Source organism: Aulonocara stuartgranti, assembly GCF_965226115.1.
Source record: "Aulonocara stuartgranti genome assembly, chromosome: 14".
NCBI classification, from domain to species: domain Eukaryota; kingdom Metazoa; phylum Chordata; class Actinopteri; order Cichliformes; family Cichlidae; genus Aulonocara; species Aulonocara stuartgranti.
Genome location: NC_138950.1, coordinates 11,764,101 through 11,782,308, shown reverse-complemented (window position 1 = coordinate 11,782,308; position 18,208 = coordinate 11,764,101). Strand labels below are relative to the sequence as shown.

Sequence of the window (18,208 nt, the reverse complement as noted above, 5' to 3'; positions counted from 1 at the left end):
AATATGGATGTGTGTAAACTCATAACGGCCACCTTTAAAAAGTGAACCTTTTCTTCCTGCTGGAAGTACACTATCTGATCAAATGTTTTATGTGCATACAAACATAAATCTCACATTAAACAAAGTACAATGAGATTAGTGCGTGTACATAAGTGAAATTTACAAGGCAAAAGATCAGTCTGAGAACGTTTTTTCTCCTCTGTGATTTGTGTGACATCAGTGATATGTCCTTGAGCATTTTTACAATCACCCTATGATTCGGTAGCTTGTCGAAGCAGCTTTAGCAACAACAAGTTGAAGTGATTGTTTTCTGTAAGACTTTATCAGTGGAGGAACTCTGGCTCACTCTTCTTCACAAAGTTCCTGGAGTTCATTGTTGTTTGTGAGCATTCGGTTACACGTAGCTCTCTTAAGGTCCCACCACACTGCAATCAGGTTGAGGTCTGATTCTTTTCTTTCTTCAGACATTCTGCTGTAGATTTGCTGCTGTGCTTGGGATCATTGTCCTGTTACATGATATAATTTCAGCCAACCTTTAGCTGTCACGCAGATGGCCTCACATTTGACTCTAGAATACTAAGGTATACAGAGGAGTTCATGGTCGACTCAATGATTGCAAGGTTCGTTGGCTATAAAACAAGCTCATATTAGCACCCTTCCACAACTGTGCTTGATAGTTGGTATTAGACGGTTGTTCCAATATGCTGTGTTTTGATTTGCCAAGTATGATGCTGTGCAGTGTGATGAATGTCTCCACTTTGGTCTCATCTGTTCAAAGGATATTGTTCCAGAAGTACTATGGTTTGTTCAGATGCAACTTTGTTCCTGAAATGTTCTTTTTACAGAGAAGAGGCTTTCTCTTGGCAGTCCTTTCAAACAAGCAAACAAGCTATTTAACATTTGACATCTTGACTGAGGTGTACAAATGTCAGGCTCAGGAGGGACTCGGAGTCAGACCGTCACTAAAGTTCACGTTTTATTTACACACACAGACACCAGGTGCGAATATATACAGGTGAGGGGGCACAGGAAGAGGGTCTCCGGGAAGCACAGGCACGGGAAGAAGAGGGCTATGTACAAAATCCACTGAAGCTCGGGTAGCTCGGACTCCGGCTTTAGCTCACCAACGGCGGTCCTCAGGCTGGCGAGAATCCTGGCACAGAGAGGAAAGGCAGGTACGTAGTGGCACGACAGAAACTCAGAAAAAGGCTCAGATAGGTGATGACACTGACGAGTGTTACACAATAATCCAGCGAGGAAGCACTCTCCGCAGCCGCCTTAAGAAGTGAGTGAGATGATTGCTTGCAGGTGTCCGAGCCAGGGGCTGGAGCCGTCATGACTCCGCCCCGGTAGAGCGCAGTGCAGGGGAGAGAGAGAGATGCAGCACAACAAAAACACTTGTAGCCATACAGAGTCAGCCGAGAAGGCACAGGGTCATGACAACAAAGGCTCAGATGGAGTACTTGGATTGGAAGTTGCTGAGATGTCCACTCCTTAGGAAGATTGTAGAACTTTGATAACATAAACCTGAATGCTCCAGATGAGGAAACTGAAAAACCTCTGCTTTTATAGAGGTGCTCACACTTGCTAATGATCAGTTAACCTGACCTGACTGCTACTTACTCTTAATTTCAATGGAAGCAGCAAGTGTTCACTTGGTTTTCCTCAGTACTTCATATATTAAGGACATACTGTTCAAACCTTGAGGCAGGCTGCCTAAAAGGGAGAGGGCACCTTGTTTTTGTCAGAGTTTGAACTGAGAGGCTGGAACAGGGCCCAGTGTGTAATAAGGATTGTTTTGAAATGAGAATCATGCAAAGCTGCTTTTTGGATATAACATTTCAGAATTAGTAAAAATTATTATAAAAGAATTGCAGTCATTAAAAAGAAAACAATCGCAGAACTCCAGATAACATCAGGAAAATGAAAAAAATTAATATGGTAGGATCAGGAAGTACTATTGGAATATTTTCAAATTAGACTGTAAATCAGTTTTTCCTCTGTATGAGGTCAGCAACTGATGCTCATACTTCCCCCAAAAAGTATTGGATGGGGTTCAGGATGGTCAAGATCTTCCACAAAAATTAAAAGAAAAAGCTTGATAGACTTTTCCATAAAGATTTGCTCAAGGTATCTGAAATAAGACCTTTCACCTAACACTTCAAACTAATTTGTAGAAAATACGGTTGTCTAAATTATTATTGCATTATGTAGCATTGGTGGCAGAGTGACCCATCTACCGATTGGAAAGCTGGCGGTTTGACTACAGTATTCTAGAGTGAAAAGATCAACTCCTCTTAACTTCTCCAGTCTCCAGTCCAAGTATTCTTGGACAAGCAACTGAAGCTTGAGTTTCCCCCGAATGCATCTGTTGGAGTGTATGAATGTATGTGACAGGGTGAATAAAACATGCTTTGAGGGCTTTGAGTGCTCAACTGAGTAGAAAGGTGTATATAACTACCAGCAACTCAGGATCCCACAGATGGCAATGAATGCATAAAGATAAGAATATAAAAATATAAATATTCTGAAGCTGGCATTTCCTGCAGCCCAGTTTATGAGGACAGTGCTGTAGCCTCCATATGAATTTAATTAAGCAAAACTCTCACTGGAAGCCAGTTTCAGATGCCAGGGTCAGCATATGTGAGAGCATACTGTATAAAATCACATCTTGGCAGAATCCATTATCCACATGGAGGCTAACAAAGAAAATAATGTCAGCCTCGCAGACTGACATGTGCGCTCCCCTGCAACGGCCCCTGCTGCAGCATCACTGCCTGTGGGCAGACAACCTGCTGTCTCTTGAGCCACATGCCACCCCCACCTACTCACAGTGTCTGCTCCCTCTGCCTTCACACCCAGAGTAAAGGACCTGAACGACCAGGCGAACCCCCATCCTGCAGGCCTCACACTGCTCATGTGGATCAAAGGCAGGGAGCTTTGGGGTTTCTCAGCAATAGAAGTGTGCCAGATTATACAGAGGCCAAACAAATGCACACCCCACCCCATTAGATCTTTAAAAACTCCCCCAGTCCCTGCCCACTTCTTTCTCTCTTACCAAAGCACTTCCCAGCTGCTGTGATTTGAATATGGGGGTCCTGCTCAAGAAAAGAGGGCATCTGGCACACGCCTTGCAGGCTAACAAAAAACCCCTAAACTGCTCCTGTCCTGGAAATGTTCGGAAACAAGATTAAGCATCTTTAAAAAAGCTGAGAGTTAAAATGGAGACAGCCACTAAAACAAATCTGGGTAAAAGGCAATAAGATACGAAGGCAAGATTGAATGCTACAGACTGAGAGCTTTTCTGTTGATTATACATTGAAGAAAATACTATATTATTTTAATTGTGTAACTCTCCAAAGGAGGCTTCCATTTCACATTTATTAAGCTACCTGCCTCCATCTGGCCACTAATGCTAATTAACATATAGTTGCTCAAAGTGTAGACAGAACAGTGTTACATTTTCTTTCTTTCTTTCTTTCTTTCTTTTTTGTTGAAATATACTAAAAACACATTTTATTTTTACAGTACTTCTAGTTGATGACATATTGCAGAGTTTTGAAAATGACCGTAAGACCCAACATTAGCCATTGTACATACATACAGTACATGCAGTTACTGACCTGTTCAAGAGCTTGTTAATGCAAATATCTAATCAGCCAGTCAAATGGCAGAAACCCAATGCATTTAGGCATGCATTCACCATGTACTGTTGAAGTTTAAACTGAGCATCAGAATGAAGATGAAAGATGAATTAAATTAAATTGAATGTGTCGTGGTTTTTAGACATTTTGATCTGAGTGTTTCAGAAACTTTGGCTGTACTTGGATTTTCAGAGAATGGTCTGAAAAATAGAAAATAGTGTGGGGGAGTTCCCTGGGAGAAAATGCTTTGTTGATGCTGATTCACATGGGATCACCAAAACTGGACAATAAAAAACTTCCTGATCTGATAAGTCCTGATCTGATAAGTCTTGATGGGTAGCAAAATCCAATCACCACCTCCTAGCGGTGCCTCCTGAATAACCAACCAACCAACGGTGATGGTCTTCGATGTCAGGCGGTGCGACAAGTCGATCGAAGTTTCAAACCGTCGCATCAAATGGCAATGGAACAAGCCGTGAAAACTAGGGCGTCCCCGCAGGCGGCAAGCAAAAGAAGGCCGCTTTTAAGAAATGGCGTCAAACACTGGCAGACTCTGATTACCAGCAGTACAAAACTAGCAAATCGGCAGCAAAGAGAGCAGTAGCAAAAGCGAGATCAGCCCACTACGACCAACTATACGCCGACCTGAATACACCAGAAGGAGTGAACAAGATCTACCACCTCGCGAAGGCATGCCACCGCTCAGCGCAAGATATCGGTCAAGTCAAATGCATCAAGGACAATAATCATCAGGTCCTCTGAGATCCGCCAACCATACTAAGGCATTGGAGCAACTACTTCTCAGAGATCAGTAACAAAGAATTCCCCCACCCTCCAATTATAAGCGCCGACCCAGTACCCGGACCAGTCCCGCCTATTACACCCGCTGAAGTGGAAACGGCCGTCAAGAAGATGAAAAATGTAAAAACCATTGGACCAGATGATATCCCAACCGAAGTCTGGAAGCTTCTCGGGCGACCGGGAACGGCCATCCTGACAGAACTGTTTAACAACATTGTCAGCACAGGGGAAGTCCCAAAAGTCTGGACGACCAGCATTACCATACCCATATGGAAGAACAAAGGGGATGTAGCCGAATGCTCAAATTATCGTCCTATCCACCTACTATGTCACACAATGAAAATATTCGAAAGAGTCATCAATGCATGTCTTTGGGAAATTGTAAACGTCACTCCAACCAATGCGGTTTCATAAAGGGATTTGGAACAACTGACTCCATACACGCCGCCCGACTCCTGTTGGAGAAGCACAGTGTAGACTGTACATATGGCCTTCCAAGACCTTGAAAAGGCTTTCGACAGGGTACCCCATGACCTCATATGGCACTCCCTAAGATCGCATGGTGTCCCTGAGGCGTACATCAAATGGATACAGCTCCTCTACGACAACACCACCAGTTCAGTCCGATGCGCCGCTGGACTATCACCTTCCTTCCCAGTTAGTGTTGGGGTCCACCAAGGGTCAGCTCTGTCACCCCTCCTCTTCATTCTATGTATGGATACCATCACGGCCGACCTCCAGTTACCTCATCCATGGTCTCTCCTCTTTGCTGATGACGTATTCCTCGCCAGCAAAGACAGAGAAGAGACCCAAATGACGACGCAACTCTGGAAGACCCGGCTCGATGAATACGGTATGCAGCTCAATACGAAAAAGACCGAATACCTGGAAGGAGGCACCCAAACTGATGGCACCATCATAATTGACAACGAAGAGTTGAAGAAGACAGAAGAGTTCCGCTACTTGGGCTCAGTCATCAGCTAAATATAACCTCCGATGTCCGAGCACGAATAAATGCAGCCTGGTTAAAATGGCGACAAGTCACTGGTGTCCTTTGTGACAGAAGAATGCCAGATCAACTCAAGGGAAAAATCTACAAAGCGGTGGTCCGCCCAATAGCCTTGTATGGTTCCGCATGTTGGCCCGCATTGACCATACATGAACAATCCCTAAACACCATGGAAATGCGCATGCTCCGATGGAGCCTGGGAATTACAAGACAGGACCGTGTTACAAACAAAGACATACGGAAGCGACTAGGTGTAGCCCCAATTAAGGAAAAGATGCTCGAGTCCCGCCTGAGGTGGTATGGACACGATTCGAAGCGATGAGAACTCTGTAGCAAAAACGGCAATGATGATCGACCCAGAAGGATGCCGGCCTCGAGGCAGACCAAAGAAACGGTGGATGGACAAAATTAAGGACATTAAGACCATCAATGCATCACCTGAGGACGCCTTGGACAGAACCAAATGGAGAAACCTTTGCTGAAGAGCGGACCCTGCACCAGCGGGAACAACGCCAGGATGAAGAAAAAGATAAGTCTTGATTTGCTTTTCAACATTTGAATGGTAGGGTAAGAATTTGGCATCAACAACATGGATCCATCATATCTTGCATCAACAGTTCAGGCTGCTGCTGCTGTAATAGTGTAGGGGATATTTTCTTGGCACACTTTGGCCTCCTTTATTTAAATTCCACCGCCTACTTGAGTGTTGACCATTCTTTTACAACCACAGCGTACCCATCTTCAGATAATGCACCATGTCGCAAAGCTCAACTCATCTCAAACTGGTTTCTTGAACAATGTGTCCAGTGTACTCAAATGTGAACTGCAGCTCCAACTTGTTTAATTCCATTTAAGTACGCTTGAAGTTATATGCTTCATTTCCTTTAAAATACACTTAATAGACCACCTTTCTTCTAGTTTCGAGATTAAGTCAACCCCAGAAAGGTAGGCACCTGTTGAGCTTATCCTAATAGCAAGATTCATATATTAGTCTGATGTGCAGTAGTTTCAGACTAATGTCTTCTTTAGCCGTGAAGTCTCAGACCCACCATATGTTTGCCCTTCTCCTTCAGAATATACATTTTATTACCACCTAACAACCCATAGAGATAAGTTTATTATCAGCAGCTGCAAATCCAGCTCTAGCCTTTGCTGTGTTTATGATCCTGCAGAGACTACAGAGAAGTTTACATACAAGTGACCCTATTATTCACTAAGGAAGCAGAACCTTTCTGGCAGGAAATGCTCACGTAGTGCAGTGACTCAGGACAGAGCTATGAGTCTTTAAAGAGAGAGCATGTGTTGATGAAACCTTTGATAAGAAATGCATTTTGTCATCATAGGAGCAGATGTTAAACCTAATTTTCCACTTTTCCCACATTTAGCCTTTGCAGAGAGTTTTGAGTGCAATTGAAATGGCTTTTCACACACAGCACTCGACACTTCTGATTCATGCGCAAGCACAGGCCGTGAGGTGATAAAGAAATTAAGATGTCTCTGTGTAATGTGCCATATAAATGTCAATAATAATATATGACGACCTTACTGCTTTTGAAATTACTCAGTTTCAGCAAAAGGGAATAAATTCATAAGCACAGATGACTCCCACACAATTGTGTCATCAGTTTATTTTCGCTGAGTGAGAGGTTCTCCTTACATATGTTCCTCCTCCCTGTGAGCTTGGTGGATGTCCTCCCCCCACGCCCAAGGTAACATGGAGGAATCAGGTTCAAGAAGGTCAGTAAGTGGGTGTGGAATCCATGTGTTTCCCACGCGGAGTAACTTGAAACTCAAGCACTGAGAAACATCAGTTATTGCTCACAGAACTGGAATTCAAGTAGACCCAAAAGGACCACCTTTTGTGATGAGGCATCAGGCTTATTGAAAAATAAAAACACTGGTGGGGGAACTCCAATCCTTTACTTAAGCACAAACGCATATCAAATCCAGCAATGTTACCACAGAGAACAGAGAATCCAAGATGTTGAACTGACTTCAAAAGTCCCCAATCCGACAGAGTAATGTCACAACAAGTCTGATCTTTGGAGGACATTGGAGGCCCTGCAATTCAACCGAGAGAACCCAGAAGATCTGCTAATGTTCCAGTGCCAGACACCACAGGACACCTCCTGAGGTTCTTGACCAAATGAGTGAGAGCTCTTTTTGTAATATAAGGATACAACTTTTCAGAGTGGTGATTGTGTTGTCATGTCAAAGCCCTTTAAGTCAGAGCATATAGTTTTAGGATTAGATGATACGTATTAGATGGCGATGACTATATGATTTTCCTGTTGCTTTTCTGCATTTTATGTAGCGTTCTAACCTCCAAGTCTGAGGCCATAGTTTTGAGTTGGAAAAGGATGGAGATTCCACCTCAGGTCAGGGTTGAGTTGCAGTGGAGGAGTTTAAGATTCCCAGGGTTTTGAGTCGGAGATTGACATGGATTTATCGGTTGGTGTCATGTCTGCAATGATTGCACTGGATCGATCTATGTTCCTACCCTCACCCAGGGTCACAAGTTCTGGGTAGTGACTGGAAGAATGAGATATAAGCGGCAGAGAGATGAGATTCTTTGAAAGGGCGTCTCTCTCTTAGAGATAGAGTGAGGAATTCAGTAATTTGTTAGGATCTTGGAATGATGCCACTACTCCTCCCCATTAACAGAGGTGGTTCAGGCAATGGATGGATGGATGAATCAGCATTTGAGCATTCTTGCATTTAGAGAAACACTGCTAGATTTTTAACATAAGCTCTTAAACTGAAATGTTGAGCATAAAGTCACATAAAATGGAAACATCTAAGAAAAAAAAATACTCCAAATTATGATTCCTGGGTTGGTTTCCACCACTGCGGGGGAAATTTCATCAGCACCAGAGTGGGAAAATGTTGTGGGAGCTGAGAGAAGAGATCCGTGTGGTTGAAATGTGGCCACACGCACACACATAAACACACAAAGGTGATGCATCCCACTGAGGCAGAGCTGTGGATGGAGAAAGAGCTCCCCGTGTGAACCACCATGTTTCCTATGTACCTCTTACGGCAGAGCGGATTTACCACAACACTGTCAGAACACATCAGCTGCAGTAGCCCTGATGACCTCCACACTCAGGCTCTCCCAGCACAGCCCTGGAGACACACCACAGGCCTGTTGCTTTAGTCCTACTCCCAGCGGCCTGCTCAGCCTGCCTGGGTCTCAGCACAGTGGAGAGGGCTCCCTAACACAATACTCCCACCCCTCAGTTTAATCTAGGGGAAAAATGATGACGTGGATTAAGCATTATCCATGCTGGCGTTTGGGAGACTAGACAGAAATAACAGCAAAGGGTCACATGGGACATTGCAAAAAGTTTTTTTTTAAAGGTTGCTCTATTGTAGCTGGAGCAGAAATGGCATTGAGCCCTTGAGCTATAGCTCCTGCTGCTTTGTGAGAAGAATAATATCCTCTGAACATGCCCACTGACCTCTTTGGGTTGAGAGACTCAACATATTCTGTAATGTCTTCCTTCTACTAGGTGGCTAAAAATGTGTCATGTCATCACTATATTCTCTTCTCACAATGGTATGCAGCCTGTCAACAGAGTGAAAGTATTCTTGGTTGTCACCTGTTCTTTTAGAGATGAAGAGGCATGAATTTCTGTCGGGTCAGGAGCAAGAATGCAAAAGAAGCAGTGAGAAGTAGAGAGATAAAGACACATGCATGTGGCTTGACTGACACCGGTTCAGGGTTACGACCTGTCTGCTTTGCCACTTTCTATTACACAGGGGAAATGTAAATCATTGCACTGAGCCTTGGTGAGTTTTCTGTTGAATGGGACAGCTACTGAGTTGGGGATTTCGAAGGTTTTTCCCCCTAAAGTAGACACTTAACAAGGGCACAAAGTGTCCTTTTAACAGCCCGCTGGTCAGTGGACACAGCGTCATGACACCAAACCCTGGAGTGACACAAATGATATGTTGTTACCAGCTTGCAGACATCACAGGCAAGGATGAGGACAAATGGAGTAATTTTGCAAGTACATCCTAGCAGGATGGTCAGTGGTAGGGTTTATTGAGTCAGCCGAGGCAAGAGACTTAAATAGTGGCAGTATTTTGGAATAAACATTATAATTTTTGAGTTGTATTAAAAAGAAAGCATGCCAAATGCTTATTTTCACCAGTTTCTCACACTTTTGTTTAACACTATTCCTGTCATTGATAAGATATTCTGTCAATCAATGCTTTTACTGTTACACAGTAAGGAGCATTGTTATATATCTAATTAAATAACACAGCGTGTTAGGTCCAAAGCAGACAAATATAAATATGTGATTGGTGTTTTTATATGATTATGATCAACATCCATTCATGCTGATTAAAGAAAGAATGAATAGGCGCAGAAGCTGTGACATCTCTTGTTGCAGTGACTAATCTGTTCCATCATGTAAATATAGTCTATAATTTGCACACTTTTTTCCACAACATTAATGTGTGTTTGCTACCTTTGGAAACGTTGCAATTTCAAGAAGAACTTAAATAACTTAATCTACACTTTCTTAAATGAAAATTAAAGCAGTTTGCATTTTTACACCCATCTGCAGATACCGTCAGCATTACTAAGATTTGAAATTCATGGCAAAAACATCCACAAAAGATGAGTAAGAAGCAAAGATAGCCTCTGATGAGGAAAGTTTGCATTGTTTTAATGCTTGTGTTTACTTCTTCTTTATGTCAGAGCCTACATGAATGGACCAACTGGTTGTTCTATATATTTTCCCTCTGCTCCCTGTTCACAATAGAGTTATGGTATGTAGAAGATGTTCTCCAAAGCTCTTTGTAGGACCAGCACACAACCATGCCAGTCCCTTGAATTTCAGGTCATTTTTAAGCCATCCAGAGACAATATTATAGTATTTTATTTTGCTATAGCATGGTATATTATCACTTTGGATAACTGTGCTTCTGTGAAAAAGCCCTGAAAATAACTACAGACACACACAGTTAGCAATTAGCTGGTAAACATTTCCCTCAAGACCAGCGAGAGACTAAAAGCAGAGCTAAAAGAGAGTGATTTAGACATATATTAGCCAACTAGCCAAAATTGGCTTCAAGTGAATACTTTTATATTTTGTATAAAAGTTGATGGTTATATTAAACATCATCGATCCATCCATCCATTAAAGTCCAGGTCAGAAGAAGAGCCACTGAAAGATATAATCTCTGTAGTGTGTCCTGGGCTGCCTCGTGGTTTCCACCCAGTTGGACATGCTCAAAATATCTCACCTAAGAAGCCTCCTGTTCAGATGGTTGTACCACATTAGCTGGCTCCTTTGGATGTGGAATAGCAGCAGTTCTACTTGGAACCACTCCCAGATGAACAAGCTCCTCGTGCTTTCTCTAAGAGAGAGCCAAGATACCCTTCCAAGGAAGCTTATTGGTAACCACCCTACTACTACCAACAGCTAGTGGCCATAGATAAGTGCGAGCATGTGGACTGACCAGTAAAACCTAGTATTTCTGCTCAGCTCTGTCTTTACCACTGCAGACTGTCTGCATTACACCAGGCCGTCTGTCATTCTTAAACTCTATCTTTCCCCCAAATACCTGAACTTCACTTGAGGAAATAACTCCTGTAAAGCCCTTTTCTAGCTTGGAACCATGGTTTCAGACTTGGAGGTGCTAAGTTATCACTTGACTGCCAATCGCCACAGTGCAAGCCCGAGGTCACTGCTCGATGAAGCCAACCGCAGCACCGTATCATCCATCAAAAATTATGAACAGAATTGGTGATAAATAGCAGCCCTGATGTTGGAATACACCCACTAGTGACAACAACACTGGCTTAATGCAATGTGAACCAAGCTCTAACCATAGCTGTACAGGAACCAAAATTATCTTTGACAACATGAAATTCCAGTTGTTAAACTAATTTAAACATATTTGGATCAGTCCTACATACAACAGAAACAGAGCACCATCAATCTAATACACAGGTGAGCAGTGTTTTTTTTTTTTTTTCATGTTTGTTGCGTGAGCAGCAAAGGTTGCAGAGCCAGTCTGCAGACAGCTGGCTTCAACATGTCTGATCTCGTATTACAGGTGTGAAAATATAAACTCAAGCATATTAAGCCTGTTTTTCCCCACCAATGCGTGCACTCTGTGTCATCTCCTTAAACTATCTGTAGTTATTTAATGTCAAAAAAACATGTTTGGGAGGGGCTTTATAGTCTCACAACAGCCTAAAAAAGTTGAATGAATACAGAGCCATTGTTTGCAAGCTTGGGAACGGGGTTCCCAAAGGACAAGACATGACAGAAAACAGGGACTGTGATCAGGGTATTTGGGTTTACACTAGCATGTGGTTCTCATTGCTGCGGCATAGTGAGTGATCATTGTGTACTAAAGCTTTAACTGGCCCCAGCCTTGCACGTGAGCTGATCAAAACCACATGTTCCAGTGCGATTGTGTCTGTGGGCTTGTAAAGATGGAGCTTTGGCTGAAGAGCTGCATTTGGCTCACACAGACATACAGAGCACTTTCTGCATATTAAAAACATTTTTTCCACTCTTGGCTGATGCAACGTAGTACAACTTCCACATGGTGAGTATTTTCCCTGACTAAGGGGTTTGGGATCTGATTTATAGTACAGCACCGTTGTTCAAATGAATCTGAGGAGTGAGGCTTTGTTTTTCTAAGAGCCCTCATTGAGTTAATATTCCAACAGCAATCAAAGAAGAAAGGAAGTTATTAAACTGATTATCCAGGCTATAAGCAAAAGACTATTTGGAGGCACTGAGAGATTCTTTGCAGAGTTACCATTAAGCTCAAAAAGATAGGCTGAACTATTTCTACATAATTATTTTAATTTAGCAGCCTTTGAAATGCAAAGATTCTGTTTAAAAAACTGTTAGGACATCTGCTTTGTATTTCCACAAGCATTTTTCTTGGTCTCGCTGCTTTAAAAAAAACAAGCTATGATCTATTTCAGATAAAAACTCACAAAATGTCCTAAATAATAATTATAAAGCTTATGATTGCACGTTTTTATTGTTTCCAAAATGTTTCTTCTTGTCCTGCGTTGGCGTGCAAATTTGTAATTTGTGAAAAGTTTTCTTACACTTAAAAAACCACTTAAAATGTAAAAGTCGATTAAGAGCTTGTCCAAAAATTGAAGCAAAGAGGGAAATTAACAATCAATATCAGTTAGCCTATATTTCCACTGCTCCACCTGGTAACTTTCATTGGTGTTTATAGTTTGTTTAATAAATGATCTTTTATTCAAGTTAACATTTTGTGTTCACATACCCTGAACCACTGTGTAAGACAAATGGGGTCTTGTCCGGGATTTGAACCCAGAACCTCTGACAGCCCTCCACTTGTTTATCTGGGCTGGCTTTTATAGTCTGAAAGGTCCAGGCGAGCTGCATCATCTCCCGACCCTCCCATGTCAGCCAGTTATTGGTAAGAGTGTGGCAGGACTTTCCTGGAGACTTTGTTATTTCACTCCTACAAACATATGAAATCATCTTTAATTCAGTCCACATGTTTTAAAGATATTCATTACATAGATCACATCATTATATGTCAGTTAATCTATAAATGTTAGATGTGTGCTAAAGCATAAAGCAAATTTTCAATTTTAAGTTGTATTACTTTTAGCTACAATTAGCCTATTTAATGTAAAAACAAACAAACAAACAAACAAACAAACACACACACAAGCAAAAAAGCAAACCGAAAGAATCCACTACTTATAGCTTTATGCTGTTCTAATAATCATTTCAACTGTGCATTAAATACATTTTCAGTTATTTTTCTTTTAGATGTTTGTTTTAGTCTTTTATTTATAACTTTCTGTAAATCTGTTGCTTAAATGTGTTACCTTTTCCTTTTAATTCTGTCCATGACCTACCTTTTCTTAATGTTTTTTACAGTTATCACTACAAGCAATCCCATATGTAAATCCAGCATCTTAAGCTTTTTCAACTGTAAACCTTTTTAAATAAGTGTATTCCATTATTTTGATAACTTCTTATTTGATTCTGGGGGTGAATGGCTGGAGCCTATCCCAGCTATCATAGTGGAGTCTACCTTGGACATGATATTATAAGTTTATACTGGTTAACTGTTTACAACTTTAAGTGCCATTTTAACTTTTCAGCTTTCTGTCATTATACTCACCTGAAAGCTTCAACCATTTGTTTATTGGCTTTATTTTTGAAACAATGGACTTTCACAGCTGATTCCTGAAGCATTTCCCAATTGCTTTCTATTCCATCAGTACTGCAGAAACATTAAGATTCAAATGTGAATTAGTCAAATCTATTTTGTATCATCTGAGTTTCTCCACAAGACCTGAATACCTGACTTACACTAAAAGGTGAGTATATGACGATGAGGTGTTCAAGGGAGTGGTATGTGTTAGTTGGGTGATAAACGAGGGACCGTTTGTGGGCTGGCCGAGGTGTTCACAGTGTTGCTGCCCTGAAGTCCCCTGGAAAAAAGCCAGCTGCAACCTCACGGAGACATTGTGTGCCTTATCTCCAGCAGCCAGGATGCTGATTACAGGGCGACAGTAGAGGCATGCGCATATATCCTGGTCTGTGTCAGAGACGGTATGGCTGTGCATCTGCCTCCATGGCACCACAGACATTCACAAAGTCATTATAATGTCACTCACTGTAATAGGATGGTGGACTTTTGAGGCAGCAATGTTTGACAAATACCGTTTCCTTGGACACTGGTGGCATCAGGTTGCAAAATTGTTTTAGGTGATGCTAGCACTCTTTTATTTGTATTTTATACAGCCAACAATATCTTTGTTGGCTTAAAATCTAAATGCACATAGACTCTGTCAGCAGTAGACTTTTAATGTACCTGGTTTAAATACCCAGAGTTTTTAGGTTTATTGTACATACAAAATATTATAGTATATTATAATATTATATTATAATAAAAGTCAAGTGTTATCTTGTTATCAGTGGTCTTGCTGTTGTGTCATGGATCAGCTTTGCTATCAAGTTTTGTACACATCGCCATCACATTCTTTAGACCTCAAAGTCCATTGTTTACCAGTGGTGCTAGTTTCAGTCAAATGTACGCTTTATGCATCATCTCCTGATCCTCCCATATAAACCTTATAAAGAGCCTCTACTCTTTATAAGGTTGTGGAAACCTGTAGTCAAGTGAGACCAAAGTAGTCACTTGGATGAGTGATGAAGTGTTTCTCCCCCTGAAAACGCTACATCCAGATGAACAGAATCAACTTTTGGGGGGTTCTTCATTTGGAATTATTCCACTTTTTACATTTATAGCATTACATATACAGTAATGAGCAAAAGTCTTGAACTACCCATCATTTCTTCATATTTTGCTTCTAAGGAGCCAGACTTGTAAATTGTTAAAATTGTCTTGAGTAATACATCTTCAAGCTTTCTAAAGGTGTTTGAAAGTTTTTCTTTGGACATTGGCTGCTTTTTCACTCATTTTGTCCAGTCTGTGTAAATGACGATTTTCAGAGACTGTTTTGTTCGTTTTGTTCATTTGTTTGTTGGATAAGCGGAAGACCATGGATGGATGGGAACCATTTAACACTAACTTGTGAATCAAACACAAAAAGGCACCTAACTCAAAACATTTAAATCAACAAAAAAACAACAACAAAACAAAACGTTATATTAACTAATCGCTCCACATGTGGCCAACGCCTGGTATGCCAGATTATAGTCAAACCCTGAAGAGAGGTACAAGAGTGAGTTTCTACAACAATCTTTGGAGGCTCTGTCATGGTTTGGGTCAGCATTTCAGCCAGGAGTGTTTGGAATCTTGTCAAAATTGATCAAGTATGAACACAGAAATGTGTAATGCTATCTAGGAAATATCTGATTGTCTTAGAGAATTCAGGCTACTCATGTGCCAAATAAAACAAAGGAGGCGTGGCTCAAGACCCATACAATACTTGGTTCTCAGATACAATTCCCTGCATAGAGTAGAACAGAAAAGAAATCTGAGAGGAGTTTAATGAATAATAACTTCAGTGTTTGTGTCTTTCCCACATTTTTCAATCATAGATTAATTTTACTCTCCTGGGATGAATAGTCACACTTATGTCAAACAAGTGGGATGTTAAAGGTCCTGAGATGTGTCAGCGTGTCAGCTGAGAACTGGACTGCTATTTCTGAAACTCTGCAGCTGCGAAAGAAAAGTGGCAAGAAGGTAAGTTAATGATTTGTGTCAACTATATTTGCTTCACAGGAATGTGACACCAGACACACAAGCAAAAAGTAAAATTTGACCCATGAACTCTCTGACTCTGGTTAAAAAAGACATTCCACACAGGTGTGTGCCAGAACAACAGACTTGTCTCTGCTCTAGATGTTTCCACACATATTTCTGATACAAAAAGGGGAAATACTTGAATACAATAAATGTCAGGAGATAAAGGAAACTGTACAAATACAATGCTTGCTTTTAACATTGAAGAGGATTAACGCTCAGCTGTTATCAAGTGCCTCCAGCAACCTCCAGGCTTTCTGTTTGTCTCCTCACCAGTTTGGCTCTCCTTTTGATCCACAGAAACAGAGCTCATGAAGCTCTTGCTCCCTTTTTCATACACTGGCAGTAAAAAAAAAAAAAAAAAAAAAAGACAGCATTAGCTTTTTATTTCAGTGTCCAGTTCTCTTTTCAGGAGAAGAAGGCCTGTCGCAAATAGATTTAACCCTCTCAGGCTCAAATTAAACTTTTTGTTGCTAATGCACAACCAAGTCCTGCAGTGGTACTTCTGAGTAAAAAAAACCTCATAAATTATGTATGTGGGGTAATCAGGTTGTTAGTTTTTAACTGTTGCAAATCGGCAACGCCTGCCTTGAGAGGGTTAATTACATCCTGAACTAAATGCAAACAAGAAAATGTTTGAAACTGAAAGCAGACATTTGGTGCACATACAGTATTACATCAATAATGAAGTTCAGCTGGCTTATATTGCCAATTAAATGAACATAAGTTTAAATTTATTTATGACAAATTAAATTTATGTCATTATTTGTTTTTGGTTTTTTAGGTCTTCATTGTTGCAAAATATAGAACTACATATGGATAAAACAGCAATCTGCAATCAAACCTCTTTTCCCTCCCTCTTTTTAGTGACTGCAAAAGGGCTAAAAAGTCCATTAATGTGTTTAGACAAGGGGATTACATCTACATTTTCTATCAGTATTCAATAATCTTACAAGCTCTTTGGTTTACCAGCTGACTAAGACATTGTAAAATCTAACTTTAACCTCAGACTATTTGCCTTTTATCCTGACACTTAGATGCAATATCTCTCTTTTGCTTTAGGTTGAAGATGACCGCCTGCAGCAGAACAGAAAGTCTGGCAGCACCTGTCTCTGCTGCTGAGCAGGGGGATCTCGACCCGCAGACCACCAAGGCTGCTAGATGTTAGCCGAGATTACAGTACATTCTTCGTCTACTTATAAATCTTCCCAATTGCTACATCTTACAATTTTTCATAGTTTCTGAAAAGTAACTCTGTCACGTCATTGTCAGTTACGTCTATGGATTGTTGTAAAGTTCTGCAGAGTTTCTGTAGTTAAGAATCATGCTACAGTGTCCTGGCAGGTCCATAAGGATTCTCAGAGTCAAAGACATATGTGTATGTTTATTTTAAGTGACTTGAAGACTTCACAGCTCCCAAACAATTGAAGTCAGGCAATAATCGCTTTCCTGTATGTTTGCAAGGCATATACCTGTCATGGCTGGGGCGGCAGTCGTGTGAAGGGTGAGAAAGGAGGATCCAATAGCAGACAATGGCGGAGGTGCAAGTGGGTTTATTTACAGTGCACAAAACCAAGGTGTGAGCAGAACCGAACATAAACCTAAACTGGGAAAACTAATGCAAAAGGGAGGACATGAAACGAGGAGCAGAGCGACACGAAGAAACATGGAATAATGCTGACTACATGGAATTAAACAGACGACACAACAGAGAGCACAGGAAAACACAGGGCTTAAATACACGGGGAGTAATCAGGGAATGGGCCACAGGAGGGAGACACAGCTGGGAGCAATTAGGCTAACGAGACAGGGGAGAGGTAAAACTGAACACACTGACATGAGACAAGAACTTTCAGAATAAAACAGGAAACTAACAGACACAGAGAACCAGACAGGACACTGAACTTGACAGGCAGACTCATGAGCAGACACAATAACACCATGGACAGACAGAGGGAACACAGGCCTCATCCAGGCCTCAGTCGTCAGCTTCACCACCAACACCATCATCTAGACTCCAGGGAGTCTTTTCTTATATATTATCACTGTTCTGTTCTACTATGATGGGTCATCGGAGTCTAATCATCAATTACATTATTTTTCTATATCAATAAATCATGCTTAATTCTTCCAAACTATTTTTTTCTCATTGAACTTACATTGTTTATTCCGCTGTTTATTTTTTCCATCATTTTTTTTTTACTTTGTTGATACTACAGAGCAAGAATGGGCTTCTCATGTTATGCTTTAGAGTTGTCATCTTCATTTGGTGTGATCTAACCACCGGTGGCTATTAGATGGTGCAGCACCAAAAACTGCAAAACATCAATTGGACATTGGTGCAGTGGTTAGCCTGATTCTTGGTTTGACCCAAAACTAGTAGATAATATAGAAGTAGAAGCTTCAACATTAGCATTTTGGCTAATGCTTGTAAGCCTGGTTAACATTAATAAACTGTGGGAGTAAGCCATACATCATCATATTATTCATTAGTAATTCGGAA

The 18,208-nt window shown here is 41.1% G+C and overlaps 2 long non-coding RNA genes across 3 annotated transcripts; one reads left to right on the top strand and one right to left on the bottom strand.

Moving 5' to 3' along the window:
- The first annotated feature begins 925 nt into the window (after positions 1–925).
- LOC309688510 lies at positions 926–17,192 on the top strand. Of its 2 annotated transcripts, none has more exons than XR_014271098.1 (3): positions 926–1,175; positions 15,501–15,645; positions 16,768–17,192. It is a non-coding gene; the product is annotated as an uncharacterized lncRNA (long non-coding RNA). The 2 variants fall into 2 exon arrangements; XR_014271099.1 differs by lacking the exon at positions 926–1,175 and adding an exon at positions 11,933–12,030.
- Positions 15,555–17,266, bottom strand: LOC309688511. The gene is made up of 3 exons (XR_014271100.1): positions 17,178–17,266; positions 15,979–16,044; positions 15,555–15,621 (listed from the first exon to the last, which is right to left on the bottom strand). It is a non-coding gene; the product is annotated as an uncharacterized lncRNA (long non-coding RNA).
- Between the last annotated feature and the right edge of the window lie 942 nt (positions 17,267–18,208).